This window comes from Hyaena hyaena, unplaced genomic scaffold (genome assembly GCF_003009895.1).
Source record: "Hyaena hyaena isolate Hyena2069 unplaced genomic scaffold, ASM300989v1 scaffold_601, whole genome shotgun sequence".
NCBI lineage: Eukaryota > Metazoa > Chordata > Mammalia > Carnivora > Hyaenidae > Hyaena > Hyaena hyaena.
In genome coordinates, this window is record NW_024081232.1 from 446,380 (window position 1) to 470,189 (window position 23,810).

Sequence of the window (23,810 nt, forward strand, 5' to 3'; positions counted from 1 at the left end):
TGGATAACAATCTTGGGTAAATTTATCTTCTCCATTCTTCAGTGTTCTCACTTGGAAAATGGGAGTAAAATCTACCTAATAGAATTGTGTAAGGATTAAATGAGTTAATACATGTAAAGTAAGTGTTCAATAATTGTTAGCTATTCATAATATTATGTAAAAGATAAGTATGTATAAGTTGATACACCATCTGAATTTTCATTTAACTAATGCCTGAATATCTAGCCCATCTGTCTAGCTGAACTGTGGCCATCATTCATGGACTTCCTCATCTTTTTATTTTTTCTTTCTTTCTTTTTTCCTGGTAGTCCCCACAGTTCTTAAGAGAGCATTGAGCATACTGTAAATACTTCAATATTTGTTGATACAAACTAAATAAAACTTGTTACATAAAGTGATCATACCCATGACATGAAAATCCGTTTTTAAAAAGCCTCTCATATATTTCCTCTGGATCATTTTACCTGTTACATTACCTTTACATGTTTTCAGAGCCCTGTTATAATTCTTATTTTTCCAATACTCAGCTCTAAATTAAATTTATGATATTTCCTTATAAAGTTAAAATATGCAGCTTATGCCCCATAATGCCTAATCTTTAACTTTAGAAATGCCTAAAAGAATGCTTTCCAGGGACATGTACATGGCTCAGTCAGTTAAGAGTCTGGCTCTTGGTTTCAGCTGTCAGGTCACAATCTCACGGTTCATGAGTTGGAGACCCACATTGGTCTCTGGGCTGACAGTGCTGACCTTGCTTAGGATTCTCTCTCCCTCCTTCTCTCCCCCTCTCCTACACTCACTCTCTCTCTCTCTCTCAAAAACAAATAAATAAGCTTAAAAAAAAAAAGAAGAGCATGGTCTACCAACTGAGCCAGACTGGAGCCTCAAGCCTAAAACTTTTTTTTTTTTTTTTAATGTTTATTTATTTTTGAGGAAGAGAGAGACCGAGCACAAGTGTGGGAGGGGCGGAGAGAGAGGGGGACACACAGAATCCAAAGCAGGCTCCAGGCTCTGAGCTGTCAGCACAGAGCCAGATGTAGGGCTCGAACTCACGAACTGTGAGATCATGACCTGAACCAAAATCGGACACTTAACCATCTAAGCTACCTAGGCGCCCCTAAAACTTTTTAAAACATTGCTTTACCTGTCTTTATCACATAGAACTTTTTAAAACAGTCATGCATAGGGGTGCCTGGGTGGCTTAGTCGGTTAAGCGTCCGACTTTCGCTTAGGTCATGATCTCGCGGTTTGTGGGTTCGAGCCCCGCATCGGGCTCTGTGCTGACTGCCAGCTCAGAGCCTGGAGTCTGTTTCAGTCTGTGACTCTCTCTCTCTGACCCACCCCTGCTCACGCTGTCTCTCTCTCTCTCTCTCCTAGAAATAAATAAAAAACATTTAAAAAATAAATAAATAAATAAAACAGTCATGCATAGACATAAACTATGTTCTTCTTAGGAAGGATACTAAAAGTATGTTTACTTTCAACATAATAGTCATACATTTTAGGCCAAAAATCTGACTGGATTCAAGCCTTGCTCCTTCTTTCACAATCTCATAATTCACATATTAAGTTTTTTTCAAAGCAGCATTTGCTTGAAAATTAAAAAAACTTTTGAAAAGAAAAAACGAAGACCTACTTCAACCTTGGTACTTGGAACTTCAAGCCTGTATCTACTTCTTTAAACCAATATAAATGGGTTTTCTACAGGTCTTGCTTTTGTCATCCCAACACACATTCTATTTTCTGTCACTTAGAAGCCATCAGGTCTATTTTAACCTCAGCAGATCCTAGTGGAGATTCCAAAGATGCCACTCTTCTTTTAAAATCCAGGCTGTCCACTGTGGATTTTATAACAACAGCAAGAGGAAGCTGCCAAATGTCTAATGTCATCTGACTTCTATGTCAGCAGCTATTCTCCAGATGATTTTTAGCAACTTAAATATGATTTGGAACCTTGTCTTTTCTATGGTTTTATTGAAAGTGGAAAAGTTCCTGCTGCTGACAAGACAAGCTATTTTCCAAACAGTCTGCTGTAATCTGTTACAATACTTAAGAAATCTAGAAGACTCCTGCTGCTCTTTGTGCATCTTACAGGACTACTTGCCCTATCTATACTGCAGTTTTTATTTTGATTTTTTTATTTTTATGTTGTTTTATTTATTTCTGAGAAAGAGAGAGAGAGAGAAGGCATGAACAGGGGAGGGGAGGGTCAGAGAGAGAGGGAGACACAGAATCCGAAACAGGCTCCAGGCTCTGAGCTAGCTGTCAGCACAGAATCCGACATGGGACTCGAACCCATAAACCATAAGATCATGATCTGAGCCAAAGTTGGACGCTTAACCGACTGTGAGCCACCCAGGTGCCCCTTTTTTGATTTGTTTTAAAATGGTATAGTATGGGCAATGAGAAACAATGAAATCTGGCCATGTGTAGGAACATGGATGGACCTTGAGGGTGTTATGCTGAGCGAAAGAAGTCAGGCAGAGAAGGACAAATATCATATGTTTGCACGTATAGGAGGATTAGGAGGAACTTAATGGAGGAACAAGGGGGAGAAGAAGGGGGGAAATGGTGGAGGAAAGGGAGAGAAGCAAACCATGAGAGACTCTTGAATGCTGACAAAAACTGAGGACTGATGGAAGGGGGGGGAGGGGAGATGGGCATGGAGGAGGGCACTTGTGGGGATGAGCACTGGGTGTTATGTGGAAACTAATTTGATAATAAACTATTTGTAAAAAAATAAATAAATAAAATAAAATGGTATAGTATGAGAGGGAAAAAAAAGTTAAATACAAAAATTAAAACTACCATAATTTCAGAAAGTAAAAGAACAAGAGATGATATTTTCTTGATTTTTCCCTCATTGTACCTTAATAGTGAAAAGAGAAACAATGAAACCCAGTGAAACCAAAGAAAAAACTGATCAGTTCTTGATGTGTTATGACTTACATGGTTTTAACTATGTGAAATACATACATGTATAAAAACAGCCTGATACCACTGATCTACCCAAAAGAGATTTCGGTAACAGTTGTCTCTGACATTCTCTATCAAATGCCAATTCTCCATCAATTGGCCATATCTGCCCAATATAACAACTGTGATTCCTAACTGGGAAATACAGCTGTCAATGCAAAACAAGGAATAGAAAGAAAGAGAAAGGAGTAACAACATTGTTTACCGTTCTTTTTTTTTTTTTTTTAGCAGAAGAAATGACTGGATAACCCAAAGTGAAACAAAAAGTAATTAAGGTTAGGTCTACAGTTAATAGAGATTTTAACAGGGTCACTGGCAAGAACTGGTTACTCTGTACACTACATGAAAGCCACTGACAGATGGGATAAGTGAGCCCATATCCTGGGCCTGCATCTTCTAGGAGGAAGGTGAACCTTTTTCTTATCACAAAAGTGCCCTTTCCTAAGAGCTACATGGGCTCTTTTCTAAATCACAAAAAGGTCTCAAGTTAGTGAAGTGCTAGAGTTAGAAATCCAAGCTGATAAGATGTAACTTGAATACAAAAGAGGAAAAGGCAAGTAGCAGGGAATTTCTCGTTTCTGGCACCCAACGATTTTCATTACACTGCTTTTATTCTAAACCAATTTCATTCTGAACAAATTTCTTCTACGTTCTGCAATTTGTACTCCCTATATTTAGAACTCTGATTATACAAATTAAGCCTGTAATTCATGTCACTCCCTAAAAATAAACCCTCAGGGAGTTTATCTTCTGACCACAGTGATTCTGCAGAAAAGGAAAAGGACAAGGTCTTAGAGCGTCAACTCTGTGTTGTCTGACATTTGACTCAAGATGATAGGTTGAGGTATTTCCTCTTGCTGCCAAGCTCTTTCAATATTGCTAAATGTTCTATCTGGCTGCTTGTCCAAAAAGAAGAATACCATTACTCTAGTGGTCAGGAGGTCCCATTTATAGTTATTCCCTGCCAGAGAATTTGTGCAGTCAGTACTAAGCTGGAAAAACCTCTAATTTTCCCTTACAGGATATGTCATTCTCTCAATGAAATCCTCAGCGTAAGAGCAAACAGAAAGACGGATAAAATATTTAAACTTTACTACTCAACACTTCTGCAATCTCCTCCAAATCCATAAATCTGATTATGACTTCTTATAATTCTCAGTGGCTCCATTTGGCCTAAAGGTATAAAACAAGGACCTTCATGATTTATCTCCTGCCCACCTTTCTTGATTCACTTCTCATTACTCCGCTACATACGTTGTATTTCCAAGACATAATAGGCTCCAGTCTACACCTTGACCCATGTTGTTTGCTCCACCTGAAGTGCCCTTTTCTCAATTATCTTCCTGGTGAATCTCTCTTCAAGTATCATGCATATGAAGCTTTTCTTTAGCCCCCTGATGAATAATCTATGCTTTTCTTTAGTGTTTTCATAGCACTTTCTAATCACATTATTATACCACTCACTCCACTGTGCTATATAGTTTTTTATTTATTTTTTTTGAGAGAGAGACAGAGCATGAGCAGGGAAGGGGCACAGATTCTGAAGCAGGCTCCAGGCTCTGAGCTGTCTGCACAGAGTTGGACGTGGGGCTTGAACCCACGAAACATGAGATTCATGACTGAGCCAAAGTCAAATGCCTAATAGGCCACCCAGGCATCCCTGTGCTATATAATTTTAATGCCTACTTAGCTGCAAAACTAGACTCTGTGTTTATGAAAAACAAGAATGAAATGTTTCATCCCAGTCTTTCCAGTTCCTTGTAACATGTTTGACATATATTAAGTGATCAAATGTTTGCTAAATAAATATCAAGAGACCTAAGATTTTATGAGTTCATTCCGTTCAAAAAATAGAATATAATGAGGCCTAAACACGTATCTGAAATATGCAAAGCAATACTGTAAAACTATAAAAATTCTTGGTTTGTTTTTAAGGGCTAAATTTGTTCCTACACATCAGTCTGAAAGAATCTCAAAGTCCTCTGCTCAGCCAAAAAAACAGTATTTATCAAACTTACGGCTTCAGAGTTGCCTGCTAATATAGCTACTACAAATACATACTACTCTTTATAGAGAATGTAAGCAAACAAACTATGAAGCCCAATTAATTTTAGAAGAAATCTAATTAAAGTGTAGATTAACAAGCTTGAACTTAATTTCCACAAACTATATCAACTAAATCATGTCCTCAAGAAACTGTAAGCAAGTTTCAATTGCTGTTAATCAGGTTTATTTTTATACTGGTATTAAATTCAGCAATTTAGTACGGCCCCAATAGCCTAACCAAAGTAATCTTAATCTTGAATGTACCGTTACTGAAATACACTACCAAACCATGTAATGATGCATACCCTGCATGATATGATGATAAAAAGGTAACAGGAGTCTCCCAAAATATAGATCATTCCTAAGTGTTAGGTTTTTACCCACATTCTCCCTACTTCTCACTAGTTGTTGTAACTAACCAAAGTATAATTTTTCCCAAAATAATTCAGATAATAACACAAATTTCTGTTTAATATGAAAGATAAACATACTTTAACAGTACAATATTGGATATGTACAAAAACTATGTATGTAGCATAGATGTGTACTTTGAATCAAACTACTACAACAATTATTTGTGAATCTATCATCCATTTACAACCACTCTTCAGAGTTTACAAAAATTATTTCCTTAAAAGGGAAAATACTATAGTCATGTAATACTCTATATGTCTTCTTACCTGATACTCATGACACACATATGGGTTTCCAAATGAATTTAAAAGATGTTCAGAATATTTTAGCAGAAAACCAACAGCAGATAACCAAAGATAACTACATGGCCCAAACTAAATCTGCTTCCTTTCAAGCTCTTATCTTAGGCTCCTAAACAGGCTGAGGGCACTTCAGTTGGGAAGTACAGAAAATAATGGAGGTGGAAAGGAAAAGTTAAAAGAAGGATCTTCTGCTTTGTGAAAGGAGTTTATTATGAAGTAGCTCAGTCTTGAGGTATATACTAACCTACTAACCTATATTGCTTTCTAACTGCTTCATAAGTCTTAACTGGCCAATTATACCACAGGCAACCTGAAGACTGGGACTTGAGCCCTTATTTATCTATCATCACATATAAGGCAAACAGTAAAGTTAAATAAATAGTACCAAGTTTTGTTTTATTAAATCTGTTTCTTTATTTAAAGAGAGAGATAGCAGGGGAGGGAGAATCCCAAGTAGGCTCTGCCCTGTCAGCACAGAGTCCAGCACAGGGCTTGAACTCATAAACCATGAGATCATGACCTGAGCTGAAACCAAGGGTCAGACGCTTAACCACCTGAGCCACACAGGAGTCCTAGTATCAAGCTGATTTTTAAGCAATCATTTGCCTTCAGGTCTTCATGAGTCCCTACCATCAACACTCCTGTATTTCACTGGGAGACTATAGCAACAGGGTAGAGACTGCTACAAAGTCTTTGATTCTCTGTGGTGGGACAGCTAACTTATAGTCCTTCAGAGGCAAAATGAACCATAAGAATCTACCCAAAGCAGTAAGATGGGGGGTGAGGGGGTAGAGAAAGAAGAAAAGAAAAAGAAAGCATAAGTGTTGAAAAGAAAAAAAAAAAATAAACATGTTATCATTCACAGGTATATGTTCTAGATAAAAATTCCAAAAGAACCTATAACAAGTTACTGAGGGCAGAAATAATACGAGTTCAGAAGGATTACTGAGAATATTCAAATACAAGTATAACATCTTATTTATTTTTTTAAAGTTTGTTATTATTTATTTTTGAGAGAGACAGAGCATGAGCATGGGAGGGGCAAAGAGACAGAGAGACACAGAATCTGAAGCAGGCTCCAGGCTCTGAACTGTCAGCACAGAACCCAACATGGCGCTCAAACCCACAAACTATGAGATCATGACCTGAGCCAAAGTTGGACATTTAACCAACTGAGCCACCCAGGTGTCCCTCTCAGTAACATTTTAGATACAATAAAAATCAGAAAATGTAAATTTTAAAAATGTACTATGTTTTTTTATAGTACTAAACTATAGTTTAGTTGTACAATGACAACTAAACTATAAGGGCCCTAGGAAAAATACGTGCGACCTTTATAAAGGAAATGATAAAAAGCTATGAAAGACATAAAAGACTTAAATAAATGAAGAACCATACCACATTTCTAGACGGAGACATTAAATTATGAAAACTAAATTCTCTCACAGGCTGACCTAAATGCAAAGTAATAATCAAAATCTCAAGAGAGGTTTCATGAAATTTACAAGGTGTCCTAAACGTCACATGGAAAAGCAAAGGACTAAGAATAGCAAAGGCACTTCTTAAAAAAGAACACAGTGAATGGACTCATGCTGCCAGGTGTCAAGACTCATAATAAAACTATATAAAGCTACAGTAATGAAGACACTGTGAAACCAATGCAGGAACAGACAGACTAACAACAGAGTCCACAAATGACATACATATAAGATAACATGACATATGAGAGGGACTCCAAATCAGTGAGAAAAGCTCTGGAAAATAGTACGGAGGGTCCTCAAAAAGTTAAAAATAGAACTACCCTACAATCCATCAATCACACTACTAGGTATTTATCCAAGGGATACAGGTGTGCTGTTTTGAAGGGACACACACACCCCAATGTTTATAGCAATGCTATCGACAATAGCCAAAGTATGGAGAGAGCCCAAATGTCCACCAATGGATGAATGGACAAAGAAAATGTGGTGTGTATATATATACAATGGAGTATTATTTGGCAATCAAAAAGAATGAAATCTTGCCATTTGCAACTACCTAGATGGAACTAGAGGGTATTATGGTGTGCGAAATTAGTCAGAGAATGACAAGTATCACATGACTTCACTCATGTGGAATTTAAGATACAAACCAGATGAATAGAAGGAAAGGGAAGCAAAAATAATAATAAAACAAAGGAGGGGGACAAACCATAAGAGACTCTTAAATACAGAGAACAAAGTGAGGATTGCTGCAGGGGTTGTGGGGGGTGGATGGGCTAAATGGGTAAGGGGCATTAAGGAAGACATTTGGGATGAACACTGGGTGTTATACATAGGGGATGAATCACTGGAATCTACTCCTGAAATCATTACTGCACTATATGCTAACTAGCTTGGATGTAAATTAAAAATTAAATAAGATTTTAAAAAATCAGTGAGAAAAGAATATATTATTCATTGAATGGTGCAGCGGCAACTAGTTATCCAAATGTTAAAAAAAAAAAAAAGTAATAATACAGATTTAAATTGGGGTACCTGGGTGACTTAGTCAGTTGGGCCTCTGACTTCAGCTCTGGTCATGATCTCAAGGTTCATGAGCTCAAGCCCTGCACTGGGATCTCTGCTGTCAGCAGAGCCTTCTTCCGATCCTCTATCCCCCCTCTCTCTGCCCTCCTAGTCATGCACTCTAGCTCACTTTCTCTCTTTTCTCTCTCTCTCAAAAATAATTATTAAAAAAAAGATCATCTCCTGGCAGATTAAACACCTAACTATAGATAAAAAGTAAAGCTTCAGAGAACTTCTGGACAAGACTGGGGAGTAGAAGGAACCTAGGCTTAGCTCCTCCCACAAATACTCCTAGAGAATACCCACATCAATATCAATAACCCAGAAAACAACCGCACACTAGCAGAACAGACTCTCCATAGATAAATATAGAGAAAAGGCCACACCAAAGATAGGAGAAGGGCAGAGACATGGTCAGGAGCCAAAGAGACCCACAAATTTGCACGGGAAGAGCAGATTTCCACCCCAGGTACCTCAGGCACTGGAAAGAATACTCTCCATTATATTGGCTTTGAAAACCAGAGACCTAACTTCATGTGTTTTTACAATCAGTGGGGCTTCACACCTGGAACTGGAGCATAAGAAACTGAGTCCCCACTCTTAAAAAGTCCACAACAAATAGCCCTGATAGGATAGAGCACAGAAGGAGCAATGTGAAAAACACCTGGGGTATACAGAAAGATTTATTTATTAATTTTAGGGCATGTGCTGGAGAGGCAGGAATCTTTGGGAGACTTCTCCAAGAATAAAGAGTAGGCAGGTACCATTTCCCTCCCAGTCCTGCAGCCTGGAGACAAGGATGCCTGTGGGAACCAACATAGCCTGAACAAGCTCAACATAGCTTGCTAACAGTGTGACCTGCCCAACACTCATCTGCAGATCCACCCCTCCAGCACTGCTAGCCTGAACACTTTTCTCTGCGCCTCCAGGTTCCCTCCCAAGCAGACCTGCACTAACCTTGCTAACACCCCATACCCATCCCTGCATTCTCTTGGCAGACCTACCCCCTAAAATAGGCCCTTGGCCAGAGTCTATTCAAAGTGGTGCCAAAAGCATGCCAGTGTGCAAGCAGCCCAGAAAGGGGCCAGCACACTCCAAAGTTATTCCTGCCTTGGAAGAGCAGAAGATAACCATACACACCAGTCTAACTGATGTCCCAGCTGGGGACAGATATGGGATCTGGGTGCAGGTCCCACCCAACAACAAAAGCTTTTCAGCAGACAACACAGGGAAAGCACCCTGCAATTTGGTGCTACTGCATCTCTGGAAAAACCTGGTCTGACCCAACTCAAGCCCAGAGAGGCCACATACTGGCCTACTAGCAACAAAGGAACCAAGACCTGCTTATAACAGGCAAAGAGAGCCACTTTAGACAACTGGACTGAAGGGAAAAGTAGCTTAGGCACAACAGCAGGGTACATGCAACACACACAGGAGATACCACTGAAGCGCCAGGTTCTGGTGAACAGGGGACACTGCACTGCAGGGCATTACAGGACATCTTCTTCATGAAGCCACTACTTTTAACAGTAGGAGACAAAGCTGACTTTCTTAACACATAGAGACAGACATACAGAGTTAGACAAAATGAGGAGACAGAGCAATATGTCCCAAATGAAAGAAAGGGACAAAATAACAGCAGATGAGTTAAATGAAACAGAGATAAGCAATACACCTGATAGAGAATTTAAAGTAACGGTCATATGGAATATCTTTAGATATTCCCCGGACTTGAGAAAAAATGGAGGATCTCATTGAGACCTTCAACAAAGAAAACATTAAAAAAAAAACAAAGATGAAGAACTCAATAACTGAAATTAAAAATATACTACATGGAGTAAAGAGCAGACTAGAGGAAGCAGATCAGCTTCCTGGAAGAAGGAAGAATGGAAACCCATCAAACTGAACAAAAGAGAGAAAAAAAATAAAATAGGAAAATAAACTAAGGGAACTAAGAGATATCATCAAGTGTAATAATATCTGCATTGTAGGGATCCCAGAAGAAAAAGAAAGAAAAAAATGAGGTAGAAAATTTCTTTGAAGAAATAATAGCTGAAAACCTCTTGAATCTGGAGAAGGAAACAGACATCCAGATTCAAGAGGCAGAGAGGCCCCAACAAGATCAATTCAAGGAGGCCCACACCAAGACACATAGTAATTAAAATGGCAAAAAGTAGAGATAAAGAGAGAGCCTGATATGGGGCTCAAACTCAGGAACCATGAGATCACAACTTGAGCCAAAGTTGGACACTCAACTGACTGAGCCACCCAAGGCATCCTCCAGAGAATTTTTTGAGGGGAAGAAAGGACAGTGTAGGAAGCCTCACCACATTTTCCAATCCAGACATTAGCAATTAAAGTTCTAAATAAAGTTAATGCTATTGTATAATCAACATCAGGTTCTTTTTGTGTTCTCAATTTATTCAGAAATCAGAGAGACAGATGAGTCTTTACATGGTACCACTAAGAACAACATATGCTATTATTATGGAACAGAGAAAGGTATGAGTGGTTTTCTCTGGATGGAAAAGCAGAGAATACACAAACGAAGTAGGGTTTTTTTAAAAAAAAATTAAATCCTTATTTATTTTTGAGAGAAAGAGAGAGTGAGAGAGTGACAGAATGCAAGCAGAGGGGAGAGAGAGAGACACAGAATCGGAAGCAGGCTCCAGGCTCTGAGCTATCAGCACAGAGCCCAATGCAGGGCTTGAACTCAAGAACAGCAAGATCATGACCTGGGCCGAGGTAGTTTTGAACAGAGTTGTGTTCTAGAGGCAGAAAAAAAAAATGTTTCACAGTATGTTGAATTATGCAAAGGAAGAGTTTTAGAAAAAGAATGCAAAAAGAAAAACAAGAAAAATTTACTAAAAACCTGGAATTGATTATACAACTGAAATCTCAGAGAAGAATTTCAGTTCTGGAAGAGACTTTGTTCAGTTTGGCTGGAATATATGGGAGAAAGTAAAATAAATAGGTCAGAGTTACTGAGAACCTGGGAGTGACAAGATGGAAGTTTTGCACCAAGAAGATAACTCTAGAAACAAGGTGTACATGTACCAAGGTGGGGAGAGAGACTGGAAGAAGGAACCCAATTAGGAGAATATTAAATCCAAGCAAAACAATTTTTTTAATGTACGTTTATTTTTGAGAGAAAGAGAGAAACAGAATGCAAGGGGCAAGGGGAGACACACAATCCAAAGCAGTCTCCAGGCTCTGTGCTGACAGCTCAGAGCCTGATGCAGGACTTGAACCCATGTACTGTGAGATCATGATTTGAGCTTAAGTCAGACTTCCCAGGTGCCACATATCCAAGCAAAATTTAATGAGGGTACAGAGAAAAGAGAGCGAATGAGAGCTATTCTATGGAGTCAGAATCAAGAGAATTTGCTAAAAAATTGTATATGCTAGCAGAAATAATATCCATTTTTTGTTTTCCTCCTATGCATATGCCAAGATCAAAAATCAAAGAAACCCAGTAATCTCAGCTATATCTAGAATAAATAGTTTTGCAAAGTATTTGTCCTTCAGGATCTTCTTTTCTAACACGGAGAAAAAGGATATTTATAAAGAGTATCTTCTTTACTTTCTCGAATTATTTTAAACATGATAAATAACCTTGTTTCAGGAAATATAAATTTAAGTTACTATAATAACAGGAGAAAAATCAAATTAACTCCCAGAAACAATGAATTTTGCCTGGAGAATATGACCGAACAACATCACTGTAAACCAAGTTATGAACATGTGACAACAACCTACCTGTAACCATGCAACTTTAAAATAATCTTTGGTCTCATAAAAATGCTAGGCTGTAACTAGAATATGAATAGATAACAAGTGTTTACCATGTGCCTATGCTAAAATGATAATACATGTTATCATTACCATGTTAAGAGAGGCAAACCAGAAAACAGGCTTTTAACTATGCAGAACAAACTGAGGGTTACTTGAGGGGAGGTGGACAATGGGATGTTAAATGGGTGATGGGTTAAGAAGGGCACTTGTTGTGATGAGCACTGATTACTGTATGTAAGTGATGCACTAAATTCTACTCCAGAAACTAGTATTACACTGTATGTTAGCTGGGATTTAAATAAGACTTGAAAAAGAAGAAAAAATAAATACAATGAAACATGTTACCTCAATCTTCACAATTCCATAAAGTTGATCCTGATGTAGACCTTCATCTTACAGATGAAGCTGAGTGTAAGAAAGGTCAAGGCTTGCTTAGGTTTCTTAGCTAGTAAGAGTGCTAGAGCCAGGATCTGAACCCACGTCTGATTAACTCTGAAACCTATGTTTTTTGTTTTTTGTTTTTTTTTAACGTTTTATTTATTTCTAGGAGAGAGAGAGAGAGAGAGTGTGAGCAGGGGAGGGTCAGAGAGAGAGGGAGACACAGAATCTGAAACAGGCTCCAGGCTCTGAGCTGGCAGTCAGCACAGAGCCCGATGCGGGGCTCGAACCCACGAACCGTGAGATCATGACCTAAGCGAAAGTCGGACGCTTAACCGACTAAGCCACCCAGGGGCCCCTCTGAAGCCTATGTTCTTAATCACTAAACTATACTGTCTATAATTGAAATCATATTGGAGTTTTTTGGTTGAACCTTCAAAAATTACAATAACTAAATTATAATTCAATTCTCTAAAAAAATGCATATAAGCATAATACTTACAGATGCTGTTAGCTAGAACTTATATACAAATGGAAATGTACACTAATGTTATTTCAGGTCTGTGCATCATCTTCATGCTCTCACTCTGAGTTACAGTAGCAGGTGTATACAAAACATGCCAGAAAAAAATGTGGTGACCTAAATTTAACTTCCAGTGCTAAGAGCAGCACAGAATGGCATTTATGAGTCACTGGCTTTTAATATGTAGATATAATGTGCTGCCCTCTAGTGATTTCAATACCTTGCATTTATTGAGACTGAAGAGCCTCAATAAGGAAGAAGGAAAACATTTTTTTATTATTAGAGAATTCAAATCTTCATTTTATAGTAGGAATGACTGAACAAATAACTATTGTTTAAGCCCTAAATAAATTTTAACGGGTAAGAGCACAAGAGCTAATCCTTAAACAATGTGAAGGTTAGGGGTGCTAACTCCCCTACATAGTCAAAAATCTGCATATAACTTTTGACTCGCCCAAAACTTAACTACTAATAGTCTACTGTTGACTAGAAACCTTACAAATAATATAAACAGTTGATTAACACATGTTTTGTAAGTTATATTATATACTATATTTTTACAATAAAGTCAGTTAGAGAAAAGAAAATGTTTTTTAAAAAATCATAAGGAAAAGAATATACATTTATAGCACAGTGCTGTACTTATTGAAAAAGATCTGTGTATAAGTGAACCTGTGTTGTTCAAGGTCAACTGTACATCCAATAATAATTTACCAATTCAGAATGGTTAACGAAATACCAATATAGAACACAGGAAAAGATGAATTAGAGAATAAGGAGTGGTTACATTTTATGCATATCTTATCTTGCCTAATTCAAAGTTATTTTCTATAGGAACAAATATAAAAGGGGGTGAAGTGGACTACAATTATTGTACTGCATTTCTTTTTTCAAGAATAGTTTTAAAGCACAGTAAATGATTACAATTAAAACAGTTTTTAAGAATGCTTTTAGGACACCTCGGTGGCTCAGTTGGTTAAGCAACCAACTCTTGATTTCGGCTTAGGTCATGATTCTCACAGTCATGGGACTGAGCCCTTCATCAGGCTCTGCACTCAGCATAGAGCCTGCCTGGGATTTTCTCTCTCCCTCTCTTTCTGCCCCTCCCTCCCTCACACTCTCTCTCTCTTAAATAAACTTTAAAGAAAAAAAGAAAGTTTTTAAAACATTTGTAGTATTTGTAAGAAATTTTTTTGTATCACTAGTCCTTCCCAAATATAAAAAGTATTTTCTTTTATAACACAGATGACAGCTTGGCTTAGGTGCACATTAGTAGTTGTGATTTCAGAGCTGGGTTGCCAGAAGTTTTTAATTTTTATTTTAATTTATTTTAATTTATTTTTTTATATTTTTATTTATTTCTAGGAGAGAGAGACAGAGAGAGACAGCGTGAGCAGGGGAGGGTCAGAGAGAGAGGGAGATACAGACTCTGAAATAGGCTCCAGGCTCCGAGCTGGCAGTCAGCACAGAGCCTGACGCGGGGCTCAAACCCACGAACCGCGAGATCATGACCTAAGCGAAAGTCGGACACTCAACCGACTGAGCCACCCAGGCGCCCCGAAGTTTTTAATTTTTAAAATAAACATGCGTTTGCTACTAATTGTGCTCTTTTATTTTTTTCAGCATCAGTGCCAAATTTCCAGCATGCTCAGTACTAAATTAACAGCAAGAATATCAGCAGTTCTCAGTGTTTCTAAAATTTAATAACCAATTTGGTGATAATATTACAAAATATAAAAAATACTCTAAATTTAACAAAAGCAGTACAAATAACAGCAGACTTACTAAAGGCACTTGAAGAAGTTTTCATAGTGTGGTTCACAGAACATTTACAAAGGACACTCAGTATTTCTAGTTACCAGCTGAGGCGGCACCACCTAGAGCAAACAGCTTATAATTCACCAGGCCCACAGTTTTGAAAATAACTGATTTCTGATTATTTTTTTTTAAGTTTTGGGGATTTGCATTATTGGAAACTTTTAGTATAAAGTGATATTTTGCTAACTCAAACTAATTCAAACTCATGAAAACTTACGTAAAATTAGCTTAACAAGAACCATATTGTATTTTTAACAGCTTTACTGAAGTATAATTTACATACCATAAAGCTTCCTTCTTTTAAATGTTTCAGTAAATGAGTTGCGCAGCCATTACCATAATCCAGTGTTAGAATCATACTATACATGGGGCTCCTGAGTGACTCAGTTGGTTAAGCGTACCACTTCAGCTCAGGTCAAGATCTCCTGGCTCATTGGTTCAAGCCCCGTGTTGGGCTCTGTGCTGACAGCTCAGAGACTGGAGCCTGCAGCCTGCTTCAGATTGTGTCTCCCTTTCTCTCCACCACACCCCCACTCATGCTGTATCTCTCTCTCTCTCAAAAATAAATAAACACTAAAAAAAATTTTTAGCAAAAATAAACTATTAGGACCTAATCAAGATAAAAAGCTTCTGCATGGTAAAGGAAACAATCAATAAAATAGGCAACCGACAGAATGGGAAAAGATAGTCGCAAACAACATATCAGATAAAGGTCCAGTATACAAAATCTGTAAGAAACTCACCAAACTCCATACCCGAAAAACAAATAATCCAGTGAAGAATCGGCAGAGGACATGGACAGACACTTCTCCAAAGAGGACATCCAGATGGCCAACAGACACATGAAACGATGCTCAGCATCCCTCCTCATCAGGGAAATACAAATCAAAACCACACTGAGATACCACCTCACACTGTTCAGAGTGGCTAAAATGAGCCAATCAGAGGATTCTAGATGCCGGTGAGGATGTGGAGAAACGGGCACCCTCCTACACTGTTGGTGGGAATGTAAACTGGTACAGCCCCTCTGGAAAACAGTGTGGAGGTTCCTCAAAAAATTAACAATAGAACACCCCATGACCCAGCAAAAGCACTGCTAGGAATTTACCCGAGGGATACAGGAGTGCTGATGCATAGGAGCACATGTACCCCAATGTTCATAGCAGAACTCTCAACAATAGCCAAATAATGGAAAGAGCCTAAGTGTCTGTCAATGGACGAATGGATCAAGAAGATATGGTTTATCTATACAATGGAATACTGTGCTCGCTTCGGCAGCACATATATACAATGGAATACTACATGGCAATGAGAAAGAATGAAATCTGGCTATGTGTAGCAGCATGGATGGAACTTGAGGGTGTTATGCTGAGTGAAATAAGTTAGGCAGAGAAGGACAGATACCATATGTTTGCACGTATAGCTGGATTAGGAGGAACTTAACAGAAGACCATGGGGGAGGAGATGGGGAAAAATAGTTGGGGAGCTGGAGGGAGGCAAACCATGAGAGACTCTTGAATGCTGAGAGCAAATTGAGGGCTGATGGGGGTGAGGGAGACAGGTGATGGGCATGGGGGAGGGCACTTGTTGGGATGAGCACTGGGTGTTATATGGAAACCAACTTGACAATAAACTATTAAAAATGTTTTTACAGACTCATAGTATAGATTTATTAAACTGTTATCAACCTCACCTACATAAAGTAACCAAATAACTCATAATGCCAACAACTCAAAAGTTTTTTGGATCTTCTATTTTTAAAAAAGAGAACAAATTTAATCTTCTTTCAATAAACACAAAATTACCTAACAAGAAAAATGCTAAGACTATTTTAAACATATTGAAAGATTCATGCTGAGGAGGATTTAAACTGTCCTCCTAGTAATCTTGTCCACAATGTTAACCTGGCAGACTGCTATAGATAGTACTGATCGAAAATTAAGCAAAGTCCCTGTTTATATTTTGAACTCCAAATTAGTGAAATAAGTTTTGCTGAGGTTCTACTATAGTTAATAAAACCTGACTTCTAAAATGAAGGTAATTTGCAAGTGAGTATAAAACCAGCAATAAAAACATGATAGCAAATACTCACCTACAAAATATCTCAGTATTCGCAATATTTCTCAAAAAATATGAACTGATATCAGCCTCGGTTTTAAAAAAAAATTTTTATATTTTCCAAACTACTGGTTAAGTATATAAATACACATTCATTTTGGCATGATATATAACAAAGTATCTCATAATCTTTCTGTGATCAAGATGAAAAAAATGAGAATGGAGAATCACTTGAACCATAGCTGGCTGAACAACCAAGTGTCTTGAGTGACCTAAGGCAACTTGAAAGTATCTGTCTCAGATCTCTGACTCTGGCTTTGTCCACTTTCAGATATGATACTGTGACAGAATAGTATATATGTAGTCCAAATTCCAGGCATAAGAGCTCCAAAAACCCTTAGGATTTCCCAAGTGATGGGGGGCGAGGGTGAGAGAAGTGTCTTTGTTATTCATACTAAGTTCCTTTCAACCATATCAGAATTTATGCTAATGAGTGACTCTTGGAGGTGGGGGATGGTTGCCAAGAGAACCAACTATACAACTAGAAGACTGGAACTTTCAGCTCCAAACCATATCCCTGAGGGAAGAAGAGCTGAGGATCATATTAGTCACCAATAGCTGATGATTTCGTCAGCCATGCCAACAAAATGGAGCCTAAACTAGGCTCCAGAGAGCTGCCAGGTCAGTGAACACATCGAGGTGTGCAGGCTTGTGCACCACAAGAGGGCATAAAAGCTCTACGCCTATTCCTCATACCTTGCCCTATGTATCTCTTCCATTTGATTGTTCCTGAGTTGTATCTTTTATAACACACTGGTGACAGTTTCCCTAAGTTCTGAGAGCTGTTCTAGCAAACTGTCAAGGTTAAGGAGGGAATTGTGGCAATTCCTGATTTACAGATGTTTGGTGAGACATATGGGAAACCTGGACTTGTGGTTGACATGTGTGTGGAACGCAGTCCTGTGAGGCAGAGCCTTTCATCTGTGGGGTCTGTGTAAACTGGAAAGTTAATGTCAGAAATGAATTAGACTGCAGGACACCTAGTTGGTATCTACAGAGAACTGGACAATTGCTTGATATGGAAAACAATGCACCTGGTGTCAGAAGTGTTCTGAGTAGAGGGTGACAGATAAACTGTCCTTGAAATATTTTTTGTTAATGTTTTAAAAAATTTTTTTTAATGTTTTATTTATTTCTAGGAGAGAGAGAGAGACAGCGTGAGCAGGGGTGGGTCAGAGAGAGAGGGAGTCACAGACTGAAACAGGCTCCAGGCTCTGAGCTGGCAGTCAGCACAGAGCCCGACGCGGGGCCAGAACCCACGAACCGCGAGATCATGACCTAAGCGAAAGTCGGACGCTCAACCGACTAAGCCACCCAGGCGCCCCCAGAAAAAGAATTTTTAATGGGTTATTTATTTCTAGGAGAGAGAGAGAGAGACAGTGTGAGCAGGGGAGAGTCAGAGAGAGAGGGAGTCACAGACTCTGAAACAGGCTCCAGGCTCTGAGCTGGCAGTCAGCACAGAGCCCGACGCTTTTTGTTAATACTTTCAATGAAAGCACCAGTGACCAAACAGACCAAACTAGAGACTGACAGCTGAAAGGGCTACAAAGTCAAAATCTAAACTATCTTAACAATTCAGAATGATGATTCAAAAGTGACAATTTCGTAAGAATAATAAATACAACATCTAAAATTTGGATCCAGGAAAACAATTGCACAGGAACAAATGAGGGAAGACACAGCTTACCAATAATAAATCTAACAATAACAAAGAAGAACTTAAAAGTTTTAGTAACTGTAAGTTCAACACTAGCAGTATTAGAGAAGCTAATGTAGTCATTGAGCTCTGTGATTATAATGTCCAGAATTTTTTTAATGTTTATTTACTTTTGATAGAAAGCATGAGTGGGGTAGGGGGCAAGAGAGAAGAAGGGGGAGAGGATGTGAAGCGGGCTCTGTGCTGACAGCAGCGAGCCAGATATGGAGCTTGAACTCATGAACCATGAGATTATGACCTGAGCCAAAGTTGGACACTCAACCAACTGAGCCACCCAGGTACCCCTAATATCGAGAATTTCTACTTTAAGATAGTAGAGGAGCATAGGCATTTACTTCTCCTTTTTCCCAAAGGCCCACTGAAAGTGACAGAAAAAGAATTTAAAAAAAAATTTTTTTTTTTTAAATTTATTTCTAGGAGAGAGAGAGAGACAGCGTGAGCAGGGGTGGGTCAGAGAGAGAGGGAGTCACAGACTGAAACAGGCTCCAGGCTCTGAGCTGGCAGTCAGCACAGAGCCCGACGCGGGGCCAGAACCCACGAACCGCGAGATCATGACCTAAGCGAAAGTCGGACGCTCAACCGACTAAGCCACCCAGGCGCCCCCAGAAAAAGAATTTTTAATGGGGAAAATTATAGCATCACTGGAAAACATGAAAAGGTATCAGTGGACAATAAATGTTAAGGAATACCTTGAAATTAGCAAATACAGGATGAGGCAGGTAGAATAAGAACAACAAAAACCCCACAGCCTTCCTGAGTGTCCCAGAGAGTTCCAAATTCTGAGCCGATAAACACCATTACCCTGTACCAAGCACTTTATATGTATTATTTCATTTAATCCTCATAATTATTTTGAAAATAGGTATTATATGCACATTTCTCAGATGAGGAAGCGAACATTTAGACAAGTCATATAATCACACAGCTAATCAATGGTGAAGCCAGGACTTGAATCCAGTTAATGTGAATCTGGAGTCTGCTTTCAGTTATTATGAGATACAGGCCAAAGGGTAATCCCATAACAGTAATAATTAAAGCACTACACTAATTTCAGCTGGTACTGGAGTGCCTGACTGGCTCAGTCAGAAGACCATGTGACTCTTGATCTCAGAGTTGGGAGTTCGAGACTCACATTAGGTGTCGAGATCACGAACAAAAATAAATAAATAAAACTATAAATTCATCTGGCACTATTTCCATCAGGTAAGAAGAGTAGTTCTCTCCTTTTGTTCTTGAATTAAACCTTGATAAATTCCTTCTACAAATGAGTGAAATCTGTCTAGAGTGGGTGGAGGGGCTGAGAGAGGAAGAAAGACACAAGAGTTAACCTCAGATCCCCACACAGATTTGGAATAAGGAAAAATGTTTTAAGGAAAAGAAGATCCACACTAAGTATCACCACAAGAAATGTTTTCTTACTTTGGCAGCTGTGGGGTTCCCAGGCTCCCTGCTCCAAGATTACATTTCCCAGTAGGCATGTTCTGCTCAAAGCTCACAGTCAACCATCCCATTCAAGAAAGGTATCTGTCTTATAAAATGGTGAGGCAATCCAGCACTGTGGTTCAGAACATGAGTTCTGAAGTCAGCCTGCCTGCCTCCAAATCTGGGTTCTGCCATGCAACTCTAGGAAGTTACTCAGTGTCTCCTTCCCTCTCTTTCCCCATCTGAAAACTGAGGATGATAACTCTATTTATCTTACAAAACTTGTTGTGACGATCAAGTGAGATAATTTTCACTCAGTGTAGTGCTTCTCTTATATAAGTGCTCAGCAAAGGGCCTGGCACATGGTAACCTGCAAGCAATGGTATGTGTTAGTTATGAAGTACAGGGGACAGAGGGGAAAGGAGATAAATTAGATGACGACTAAGAAATCTTCCAACCTTGAAAATCTATCAAATTTTTTTTTTAAATGTTTTATTTATTTCTGAGAGAGAGAGAGACAGGGAGAGCAGGGGAAGGTCAGAGAGAGGGGGAGATACAGAATGAAACAGGCTCCAGGCTCTGAGCTAGCTGTTAGCACAGAGCCTGACACGGGGCTCGAACCCACGAACTGTGAGATCACGAACTGAGCTGAAGTCGAAGGCTTAACCGACTGAGCCGCCCAGGCGCCCCAAAAATCTATCAAATTCTTAAGAGAAAAAATTTTAATTTCATCAAATAAGACAATGCAAATTCCAAAACAGTGAAGTATTCACTGAAGTCAGATCAATACTTGGTATAAATTCACCCCTGAACCTCTTGAAGGCATTTTATTAATTTCTTTATTTATGACTACTAGCTATAAATTGCCTCTCAATAATATAAATTAAATGTGCAAAATGAATTTGGATTTAGAGAATGAGGAGAGCTAACTGACTTCTAAGCAACTGATTAGTATCAATTAACTGCTATAACAAATCTACTCCCCTACCAGAATCGTGACCATAGACTGAGCTCTTTCAATCCAGAAGTTCAAAAACAGAAATTAGCAATATGAGAACAATACCCAAAGAATTCCCAAGAGGAAGATAATAGTACAGCTTCTTGTCAACTGGAATCTCCAGGGCAATAACAGGCCAGAGCATTACATGGCTGCCAGGAAAAGCCAGTCAGCTTAGAAACCAGTGACAGCCCAGGATGGGAACCTATTCCAAACCTAAGCTGATCTAATTTTATGGATTCATTATGGCTCGCCTCTAGAAATCCCATCCATTTAGAGTTCCAAATTAATAACAATTTACTCAGAAACAACTTAAAGTTAGGACCCAGCAATTAAGCCATCTGCCTAGGGGACTCCTTATCTGGAAGGACTGTGTACCCAAAGCAGATCTTCTGGGCCAGCGCTAAGAAATCTTTATAACCTGATAACCTAGGAAATCAGAGATGGACTTTGCCACCTGCTGTGGTCAGTAGAAAAAAGAAACTTTAGGTATGCCAAATCTGAGATGCACATTAAAGAGTAACAAGTGCAAGAACTACACACCTACATGATCCTTACCATAAGCCAGGAAACTGCAGGTAGACAATTAGAACAGTGATGATAAAGCCTCCATTCCCAGAATAAGACATTAAACCAGGGCCCTTTTCTTCCCCCCTTCTTATATTTACAATTTTTTCCTACTCCTTTTTCTGTGCTTTTCCTTGCCACTTAACCACCTTCCTATCTTTTCCAGTTGTTCCACTCACTGTTACACTCGAATTCTTTTAAAATTCTTTCTCTCTGTTCTTTCTAAAATGTCATTCTAGTAAGTTATCAAACAAACTGTATAGAAAGAAACAAATATAAAAAGAAGGCTCTGACAATTTCTCTTTGTTGACATGAATACTGTCTACTTTTGTCTGGCCTGTAACTTCCACATGTCAAAATATTATGCCCATGATAAGAGCAGAGCAACTTTTAAAAAATACTCAAGTCTAATGAATATTTTTAGTGGCAATATAGTATGAAAGTGCAAAGAACAAAATTAATACAAAGAGGTCTCATACAACATTATGACATATAGAGTAATTATTCTTTTAAGTTTATTATTATTATTTTTTTTAGTAATCTCTACACCCAACAAGGGGCTCAAACTCATGACCTCAAGATCAAGAGTCACACACTCTTCCAACTGAGCCAGCCAGGCGCCCCTAGAGAGTAATTCTTTTTTTTTTTTTTAATTTTTTTTAAGTTTATTTATTTTTGAGACAGAGAGAGACAGAGCATGAGAGGGGGCAGGGCAGAGAGAGAGAGAGACACAGAATCTGAAACAGGCTCCAGGCTCTGAGCTGTCAGAATAGAGCCTGATGCGGGGCTCGAACCCACAAACTGTGAGATCTGACCTGAGCCGAAGTCAGATCCTTAACTGACTAAGCCACCCAGGTGCCCCTAGACAGTAATTCTTAATTCTAATACAAATAAACTCTTTTACCTAAATTCAAAACACATAGATATGTAAGTATCTCAAAATGCAGCCACTTTTAGTATATTATGCTCAGAAAAAAATGTAGAAAAACTTAACACTCCTTAACTATTTTTATTTCCTATAAGAAGATAACAATTCTCCCCAAATTAAATTTTTTTTAATGTATATTATTTGAGAGAGAGACAGAGTGAGAGCAGGAGAGGGGCAGAGAGAGCCGGAGACACAGAATCCAAAGCAGGCTCCAGGCTCTGAGCTGTCAGAGCTGTCACAGCTCAAAGCCATGAACTGTGAGATTATGACCTGAGCCAAAGTCGGATGCTTAACCGACTGAGCCACCCAGGTGCTCCTAATTCTCAAATTAAAAAAATATATATTTTTACCAAAATGAAATGCAATATAACCTTGTCTTCCTTCATTCTTTACAGTATTTACAGAATTTAAGGAAGAAATTTTAATTATTCTCTCCTTTGAAGACTTCACTTAAAAAGTCTTTTCAGGGCACCTGAGTTGGTAAGTTGGTTAAGCATCCGACTTCGGCTCAGGTCATGATCTCACAGTTGTGGGTTCAAGCCCCGAGTTGGGCTCTGTGCTGACAGCTAGCTCAGAGCCTGAAGCCGGCTTCAGATGCTGTGTCTCCCTCTCTCTCTGACCCTCCCCTGCTCACACTGTCTCTCTCTCTCAGAAATAAATAAAAATAAAACATTTAAAAATTTTTTTAAAAAAGTCTTTTCAAAGTTTTTTTTTTTTCTCTTTAAAATAGGAAACAAGGTGGGGCGCCTGGGTGGCTCATTCGGCTGAGTGTCCGACTTCGGCTCAGGTCATGATCTCACAGTTTGTGAGTTTGAGCCCTACATTGGGCTCTGTTCTGACAGCTTGGAACCTGGAGCCTGTTTCAGAGACACAGAATCTCTCTCAAAAATAAACAAACTCTTTCTTTCTCTCAAAAATAAACATTATAAAGTCAATTTAAAAATAAATAAATAAAATAGGAAACAAAGGTAATTGCATATAATAATGTATGTCCCAACTGTTGATATCAAACTCTCACTTGCAATTAAAATGGGGTCCAAGATGGGGTGCATGGGTGGCTCAGTCAGTTAAGTGTCCGACTTCAGCTCAAGTCATGATCTCATGGTTCGTGAATTTGAGCCTCATGTCAGGTTCTATGTTGAAAGCTCAGAGTCTGGAGCCTGCTTCTTTTGGATTTTGTGTCTCCCTCTCTCTCTGCCTCTGCTCCCCTCAGGTTCGGTCTCTCTCTTTCTCAAAAATAAATAAATATTAAAAAAGATTTTT

At 38.7% G+C, this 23,810-nt stretch overlaps 1 protein-coding gene across 3 annotated transcripts in view; it reads right to left on the reverse strand.

Moving 5' to 3' along the window:
- Positions 1–23,810, reverse strand: part of MIGA1 (mitoguardin 1) — a 94,114-nt gene that overhangs the window by 40,334 nt on the left and 29,970 nt on the right. The gene's annotated exons all lie outside the window — the stretch shown is intronic.